Raw genomic sequence first — 9678 nt, 5'->3', positions numbered from 1 at the left:
AATTAGGAGTCCCGCGTAAGCTAAGCTCCCGCTTACGCAGGGTTCCTATTCTGTGCAGATTGTCCTTCGGCCATTTGAAAATACATATCGAACCTGACCTTTTTTTTAACGAGGTGAAATGCGTTACGCATACCATCCCAGGCGCAGCCTGGGATGGTTATGTGGGACTCCCATATAGGCTAATGAGACCCCAGGGTTTACTAGCTCAGGCTAGGCTCAGGGCTATAGGACGAGGTCACAGGCACGTTTCGGCACTCCTCCGCAACGAACCTGACCTATCCTAACCTAACTACCTAGTCATAAGTCATTTTGCATTTTAGACCGTTTGTGATGCAGACTTATAGCGATATAGGGATATATTGCACTAGTCATTTTGCGTTATAGACCGTTTGAGATCGACCGATATTCAAGCATGTTGCCCGTTTGTCGCACTTGTACGAGTAAATTTGTACGTAGGTAAGTGTGATAGAGACACAACAACGTCGAACGTGCTGTTTAAAAACAAACCGTTCAGTGTGCGTAGCTGAATGCACAAACGCTCACGATAATATCTCTTTCGTAGCTATTTATCTCTATCGCTCTTGCGTATTGGCGCGACAGAGCCAGACTACATTTCTGCGGCGTTTCGATGGCGTTTCGCGTCGCAGAAATTCCATTTGGCTACGGGGCCTGATGTGTCAAAACTTTTATAATACTTTGGTGAATTAAAGTAAACTTATGTGATAAAAATCACTTTTTTTAAGGCTCGGCGGGTTGACCGTCCCCACGCGCCGAGTACGGAAACGTGCTCGGTGTCGCGTAATTTCATATGGAAATAAGTATCAAAATCATGTTCATTGTTATATTTTGTAATAATAACAGGGAGTAATGTGATAGATATTAAAACAAATAACGTTGATATATTCAACATATCAGCATTATTCTATTTATAAGTCAAGACCGTCATATGTTCCGTAAATGAGGTTGATAACCTTCTTTTGTCAGGTCCAGACAAAAGTAAAGCCGAAAGTTATAATTAAAATTAACCTACATCACCCATTTAAACTCGACTTAAGTATTTTCCATAAAGCCTAAAAAAGGTGCCTTACTCTTATACGCCGGTCTTTCCGACTAGGCACAATTTCGAAGTTACATATTTCAGAACATAAAACAATAAATTGAACGCGTTTTAAGAGCATTAATTGTACTAGACAGGAAGAACGATTATTAAATTACTACATACATAATGCACAAATATTCCAACTGCTTCTATTTTATTTTTATTTTTTTCGTAACCATGTTGAATTCGATGGTCGAGTTCGAAACACGAATCAAGTTTTTTGTTAACTATATAGTGTTCGTCCTAGGGATATCTATTGAAGACCAATGGATTAAGGATGAAAAACTGGTATACCTTCGGAGGTGTAAGAAGTGATAGATATGTAAATACAAAAGTTATATTCAGTAGACGGTCTTTCTGGGTAGACGGTCTTCCCGACACTGACCTTAATGCATAGTATGCATACTTTTCTGCTAGCTGCTATCTGACGGCAGAATATTGATATTGAGTAACAAATACTATTCCTTGTTCTTAAAGATAACCCTGTGACAACGTATTGTCGTTGAAATTCATTGAATATTTTCGGTGATAAAGAAAAGTACGGAATTGAACATAATATGAAAAACCCTCGTATAATAAAATAGCGCAAACACATGATGACACGTTGCTAAGGAACGTGCTCCTTGATGATATTGGATCTCATCTATCAATGTCATAACCAAAAGTTGGATACGCACTAATGCAAATGCGAGTAAGTATGAGAAATTGGCATAGAAAATGAGTTACGCAGGCGTTACTGAAAATGACACTTTCTTGTAGTTTTCAAACTTGTGGTAAGGCTATAGAGGTATTAGGGGTTAAGCCTTCGCTGCCGTCGCAAGGAGAAAAACCATAACTGACAAAAAGTAAGTTTGGAGAAAAAACCAAAAAACTTTGCCTTCTTTTTAAAATAGGATAAATTCAAAAGACAAAGTTGAAACTTTTGTGTATTAACGTAGTAATAGGGCAGATATTTTATGCTTTGTGAATAATTCGAATATCTATTTATTTAAATTAATTATTTAGAAAAAATTGTTTCTGCCTCGTAACATAAAATAATAAAAAATATAATTACTATTATAAAAGACACATGTGCACACTTATGCTTTTCGTGTTTGTTTTACACTGCGATATCTAAGAAATAAAAACACAAGTGCACAGTAAATTACTGCTACTTTATGCTGATAAGCAACAATGTGTCAACCCACACGCCAACTATTTTGAGAAAATGGCGTCTAAAGATTTTTTCTCATTTTTTTGTGTTTTTCTTAAAAAAAATTGTTTTTATATAGATTGTTGTGTTTTTCAGCTATAATACGTTCAGTAGTAGTGATTATTGTAGCTTAATTTCAAAACAAACTTCAATTTGATGAAATAATGCCCTTTTCTTTTATTGCGAATTGTTCGACGACGTCAAACTTTTTCAAGACTGTGTTATGATACTTAACCCACTTTTGCTAATTGTTTAAAAATATCTATGAGTCTTAAATAAACATGTTAAAGCACATAAACTGTTGTTGTAAAATACTCTACCTATGCATATTTTTAACTTTATAAGTGTTAAGTAACATATCAGTCATGGTCACTTACTTAGGTATGTGTATGTATGAATCAATACATTATTTATTAATCAAACCTTTTAATGATTTTTCTGCTCCCGAACTGTTATTCGTCATTTACAGGATTGTGCGTATCGAAAAAACTGAAAACGCATTGTTTGGTTCTGTAATCATGGCAACGCATTGCATTAACGATACTGCGTGCGTGCGCGGGAAGGCTTTGGGCAGCTGAGCTGACAGTGCAAACCTTTGCAATACAGGAAACAGTGTGAATTTCGCGAGAATTATTAAAAAAAAACTATTAAAACTAAGTGCATGGTCGTTGTAAAAGTATTGTATGCAATGGTGTTTAACTGACTCCAAAATACTCGTGGAAGTACGCCACTCATATTTCTTGACCTCCTTTAAACGTCTGTTGAATAAAATACTATAAATTAACTATTAGAGTAATGATCATTTCTAGACACATATTTAAATTATCTGTGCTTTTTCAACAAAAAATCGTTACAAAAACCAAATAATCATCTTTAAAAAAAATAAACTACCTATCTAAAATATACAACAAAATATTTTTTTACGCTAAGATATAGACTAAGTCATTTAAATTATGATTAACTCATGACTTGTACAAGAACAAAACATAAAATATCCGTAACAAAATAATAAACTACCATTCAGTAAGTATACAAAAATCAAACAATATTTTTATGCATACATTAACACGTCTTAATGTAATTAGTAATTATAAAAAAATAGTAGCTTATATTAGATTTTTATATAAACACGTACTTGTAAAAAATGTTTGCAAATTATAATAACGAATATGTATATTCATGACTTAAAATGTTCAATTTCGTACTGAATTTACCATTCATGTGCAAAAATATACTAATGGACTAAGTCATAACTTATTCAAACATAAATTAATATGAACAGTTGTATTTTACAATATAGTGTCATGGTACTTACACCAAAAACGAACAATTTATGACCCGAATATAATTTAACAATAATGATTTATGTTTTATAACACGGGTCGTAGCATAAAAAAACGAATAAAATATCATTTTGCAATAATCATTCAAGTCTCATAGTGGGTAACTATGTCATTTTTTGCGTTTTGCAAGAATGAGTCAAGTGTAAAAAAATCGTTGAGTCAACCCTCATAACACATTATTGTAATTTAAATATGTCTTCTGCCAATTACTATAATAAGTTAAGGTTCTTGACACATTAATGCAAAATAGGCAACACACGATAAAGGATTTGTGTTAACCTATTTTTTTACTTTTGGGATAGTGAAAATTTTCAAAATGAAAAGGTCATTTTTGCAAATAGAAGTTTAAAAATCCAGCTATAACATGGCATTAAAATCTCATTTTTTTAATTTTTGTGGGTTGACACATTATTGCTTATCACCATCCAGTTGTGCTTCTGTCACTGATCGACCTTGAAGCTGAAAAAGCACAATTGGGTAATTTGTGTTTTTTTGCTTAGTTAAAATTTGGTTCATCTCGTTATGGGGATTGATAAAAAACATATAAATATAAATATTATTACTCAAAATTATTTTTTAAATGTTACTTTGAGATACTTTTTGAGATATAGATCTCAAAAATCTCATCTCATCTCTCGTACATGGAATTATAACACAAAACTAAAATTAACCACAGTTAGATTCCACTTATTTATAAAATAATAAGCAAAAGCGGCAACCGGTCTGGCTCAGACTGTAGTGACCCTGCCTGCTTAGCCGCGGTCGTGGGTTCATTATTTATGTGATGAGCACAGATATTTGTTCCTAAGTCATGGATGTTTTATATGTATATAAGTATGTATTTATGTATTTAAGTATGTATGTCGTCGCTTAGCACCCATAGTACAAGCTTTGCTTAGTTTGGGGCTAAGTTGATCTGTGTAAGGTGTCCCCAATATTTTATTAATTAATTTTTATTTTATTTTAAAGACAGGTTGTAACGGGTGTACTTACATGCCATTACGGGGTCAAATTAATCTAGGCAGATTGTCGTATGTATAGCAAAGAAAAAGGGACTGTTAGATAGCTAAAGAGATAATGTTACGCTCTTAGCAGACAAAATGTAAAGAATTTTAGATTTAGAGCAGGTTACCTGGGACCAAAATAATTCAGAAATATCCATGACCCTCATCATTTAACATGATCGAGAAACCCTCGAATAGCTGAAAAATCTTACGATTCTAGGGGATGCATAGAAGATCCTCATTGGTCAAAGAGTGTCCAAAATAAACCCCATAGATATAAGCTAAAAGAAAACACCTCATTGACCTCACTGAATAATAAAAATTGAACCGTACATCAAGATTGCCCTGCCGCATCATTTTCATTATTTTTAAAAGCTTTTATTCTACTTCACTTGTTAGTATGTTAGTGTCCATCAAAACGTAGAAGCTAAATTTGACCCACTTCCCGATTTCTGATTAAGCTGAAACTTTGCACACATATCAAAACCCGATGACAATGCAATATTATGGTGACTTGAAGCTGATCTGATGATGGAGACTGGAGATGCTTATGAGTACTCTGTGATAAAATAGCGTAAACGTACTATGTTTGGGGTTTTTAGAAACGCCTCGATGAGTATTTGTTGCTCGTGGAAAAAAAAGTACAGTCAGCGATAAAATGAATCAACCATTTCTACCTAACCGATTTCGAAACAAAACTTTAGATCTAAGTTTGATACTGGGGACGCTATTGCTATGTCTTGTATGGGAACCCTGCATTTTATGATTAAGCACTGAGACTTGGCACAGTTGTTTATTGGGTGGCCCTGAGTAGATAAAGATCAGGAGGCATCGAGAGCCCCCCTTAATTTAGGAGGGAGGAGGGGGGGAAGGCTGGCGCCTCCGCGCTTCCTTTGAAACCATATTTCTCTAAAACTATACAAAATAGGGCATGCAATATATCATTTTGGGATAAATGAAGGACGAGAAATTCATTTTTGGAACAAAAAAAATGTATTTTAGAACAAAAATACAAAATAAAATGGGAAAATCTGAAAACGAGATTTTTTTTTATACATATTATTGCACATTTTATGAAAACTGTAATGGTTTTTTCTAAATAAAAAATATTATTTAATAGCTACATTTATCTAGTTTTAGAAAATGTATAATTTGTTATAGAAATATATTATAGGACGAGTGATAAAAAATAATTTACATCGCCCGATAGGGTGATTTGAAAGCTCATTTCAATAAGTTTTGTCAATGATTTCAGGTATAATCACTATTTTTAACACACGAAAGCTGTAATCATTGTATTTTATGGCTATTTTAGTGATTAATGTACTTAAAATAAAAAAAATACGAAAATTAAAAAAAAAAATGTGATAACTTTTTTATAACATTATCCTATTTTGTTCTTTCTATACAATATATATCTAAAAGAAATAAATATGAATAAAAAGCCACATTTATGTAGTTTATAAAAATATATAGTTTGTTATATAAATATATTACGAAACGCGAGATAAAAAATAATGAAAGTGACGTGGCAGGGCGATCTTGATGTACGGTACGGGTCAGCTTGTATGATTCGATGAGGTGAGGTAAAGTTCTCTCAAAGCTCTCAAAAAGTGTAGTTATTTAGAGTAATTCAAATTAAACAACATAAGTACTCCTATTTAGTCTGAATTTAACTATTTATATTACATGAAATGATCGATTGATATGATAGGTCAGATATATACATCTGATCCTAATACATCTTGTGAAATAGTAGTTATCTATATGATTTGCATAATTTATGGATAATTCTTACTTGACATATTTATTATTCCAGATCTGCGTCCTGTACTTTGGTTAACGAGTGCCGAAAATAGTTATTAACCAAAAAAGACCGCCAAATTAACAGCATTTCACCGACAAAAGCTGCCTTGCACCATTTTTGTAAGGGTTATGGTATATCAAGGTGTCCATTTATGGGGTCAACTAAACCCAATTCAAAATTTGCCATTATTTGCTACTTGTGGCTGGACGAAAGTCTGTAACAATTGGGATTTGGGAGCCTACTTGCCCGCAACGTTGCCTGTTGCTGCAGAAACATGCCTCGAAATTGTCGGATGCAGGTGTAATAAAAAACAGTGCCGCGTAAGGTGCAACCGTAAAAAAAGACTTTTTAAATTAAATGTTCGGAGCTGATGTGCTTATGCAGTGGATGTTGTGATATATACATAATTAAATTCAGACTATTCATGTTGTTTTATTTGAATAACTCAAAATAGCTACACTTTTTGAGAGCCTTGAGTACTAGCCCCGATACATATGTTTTCTGTCTAGTCAGACCATTTTTTGAGGTTCTCCTTTGTACAAAAGCAATGTCTTAGTTCAAAAATCATTAATGTTTAATGCTAACACGAATCTAGTTTATTTTTTATGGCACTATTGCGCAATAACTAACTATCATTGATACTGAAAGGAAGAATATGATGATTTTTATTTTATCTTTTATGGATGGGTAAAACCGATTTAAGGGGGCCCAAAGGAAGTAACTAAATTCTGCTAGTAAACTAAAAAATCTTCAAGCCTATGCATGCAGAACTGCTTTAGGAGAGGAGAACGTGGTTAAGACATTTTTTTTGCAATATAAGTCACATGCAATTTTATTTTACAATCAAAATAAACTATATTATAGGACTTTTAGAATTTTCTGTACTGGGTCGTGATATACCTACATGTGTAAACGTTATTAGAATAAGTATATTTCTGTATTACTTGACGAACTCCACTGCATAGCGGGTAGTACCTTTACCTCACCTCATCGAATAATGCAAGCTGACCCGTACATTAAAATTTTCATTTTCATTATTTTTTATCTCGCGTTTCGTAATATATTGTTGTTTTTTAATATCCAGCAGCGCCATCTACAGTGTATGTTTGAATAAGGAATGCAATGTTCTAAATATAATTTTAAATATGACATGATGTTCATGACATTGTATTCTAGTTGTCTCTCAATAAATCATCTTCGGAGCATTTACACGTATTTGATTAACAATAGGTTATGGGTATATTTTATTGATCAATACGGGGGGTTTAGTCAAGTATTAGATTGCAGTTTACAGTGTATTGTGTTATTTATTTATATTGTGAAGTGATCTGTGACTAATCTCCGGAGATGTCGTCACCAAACTATGTGGCGAATGTGCCCAAGTTACGTGGCCGAGAAAATTATTGTGAGTGGGTTTTCGCAGCAGAGAATTTTCTTATCCTAGAAGGCACGCAGAAGTTTGTTACGCGTAAGCCAGAAGCTACGGGTACAGAAGTTGCAGATGACGAAAAAGCCCGTGCGAAATTGATTTTGACTATCGACCCTTCCTTGTATGTCCATGTAAAAGGTGTCAAAACTACGTTTGAATTGTGGACAAAACTCAAAAGCTTATTTGACGACTCTGGTTTCGCCAGAAGAATTACGTTGTTACGAAATTTAATTTCCATAAGGCTCGAAAATTCAAATTCGATGACAGAATACGTAACAAAAATGGTAGAAAATGGTCAGAAATTAAGTGGCACAGGTTTTGCCATTAGTGATGAGTGGATCGGCTCGCTATTATTAGCAGGTTTGCCTGAGAAATATTCCCCGATGATTATGGCAATAGAGCATTCCGGCATTTCCATCACGACAGACGCCATCAAAACAAAGCTTTTAGACATGGAAGAGAAAAATTCAAATTTGACAGGGAATGGGAACGAGACTGAGAATGCATTCGCGAGTACGTCAAGTTACCAACATAACAAGAAAAACAAAACGAAATTTGTCTGTGGTAAACAGGATGGCGGCGAAATGACAACAAAAGTCAGAAATGTCAAAGTCAATTGTTTCAGATGCAAAGAATCGGGTCATTATAGAAATCAATGCCCGAATTACGAAAAGAATTCAGTTAAAAATAAAACTGGTATACGGAAACAGTCTCATGCATTCAGTGCTGTGTTTTTAAGTGCCGATTTTAAGAAAGACGAGTACTATATTGATAGTGGCGCTAGTACCCATTTAACACCAAACGAATGTTGGGTTATGAATGCATCGTACGAGCCGGCAACTAGTGAAATTATAGTTGCAAATAAGGCATGTTTGCCTGTGTTGTGTACCGGAAACGTACAGATTGCGACTGTGACTCCAGATAGTGAATTCGACATAACAGTTGAAGATGTTCTATGTGTACCGAGTTTAACTACAAACCTTTTATCGGTCAGCCAACTGATAAAGAAAGGGAACAGAGTGGACTTCACTAAAAAGGATTGTAAGATTTACAATAGAAGTGGACAGCATGTTGCTACGGCCGCTCTGACAAATGGCGTTTACAAATTGAATATGCCAGAAGATACGACCAACGTTGCTATGGCAGTGTCTGCCGAGACTTGGCACCGACGTCTCGCACATGTTAATGGCTCCTACATGGCGAAAATGAAGGATGCAGTGCAAGGCTACAGTATTGGCGGCAAGATAGACATCAGTAATTGCAAGGTATGTTGTGAAGGCAAACAGTGCAGACTGCCATTTCCTAATAATTGCAACAGAAGTCAGGATTTATTAAATATTATTCACATGGATATAGCTGGTCCAATGGAAGTAAAATCTCTTGGAGGATCAAGATATTATTTGCTATTTGTGGATGACTATAGTCGTATGGCATTTATTTATTTTTTGAAGGAGAAAAGTCAAGCTCTTGATTGTTTTAAAGAGTTTAAAGCTAGAGTTGAAAATGAACTTGACAAAAAGATTAAGATTATAAGAAGTGATAATGGTCTTGAATTTTGCAGTAAGAAGTTCAACGAGTTCCTGAAGCTAAATGGGATACTGCATCAAAGGACAAATCCTTATACACCTGAACAAGATGGATTATGTGAACGGCAGAATCGTGCGGTCTGTGAGAAAGCTAGATGCTTATTATTTGATGCTGAGCTACCCACAGAGTTCTGGGCAGAAGCGTGTAATTGTGCAGTTTACTTAAGGAACCGGACAATAGCTTCAGGTTTGAACAACAAAACTCCTTTTGAAATGTG

This window comes from Leguminivora glycinivorella, chromosome 8 (assembly GCF_023078275.1).
Source record: "Leguminivora glycinivorella isolate SPB_JAAS2020 chromosome 8, LegGlyc_1.1, whole genome shotgun sequence".
NCBI lineage: Eukaryota > Metazoa > Arthropoda > Insecta > Lepidoptera > Tortricidae > Leguminivora > Leguminivora glycinivorella.
Note: the sequence above shows the minus strand (reverse complement) of the source record.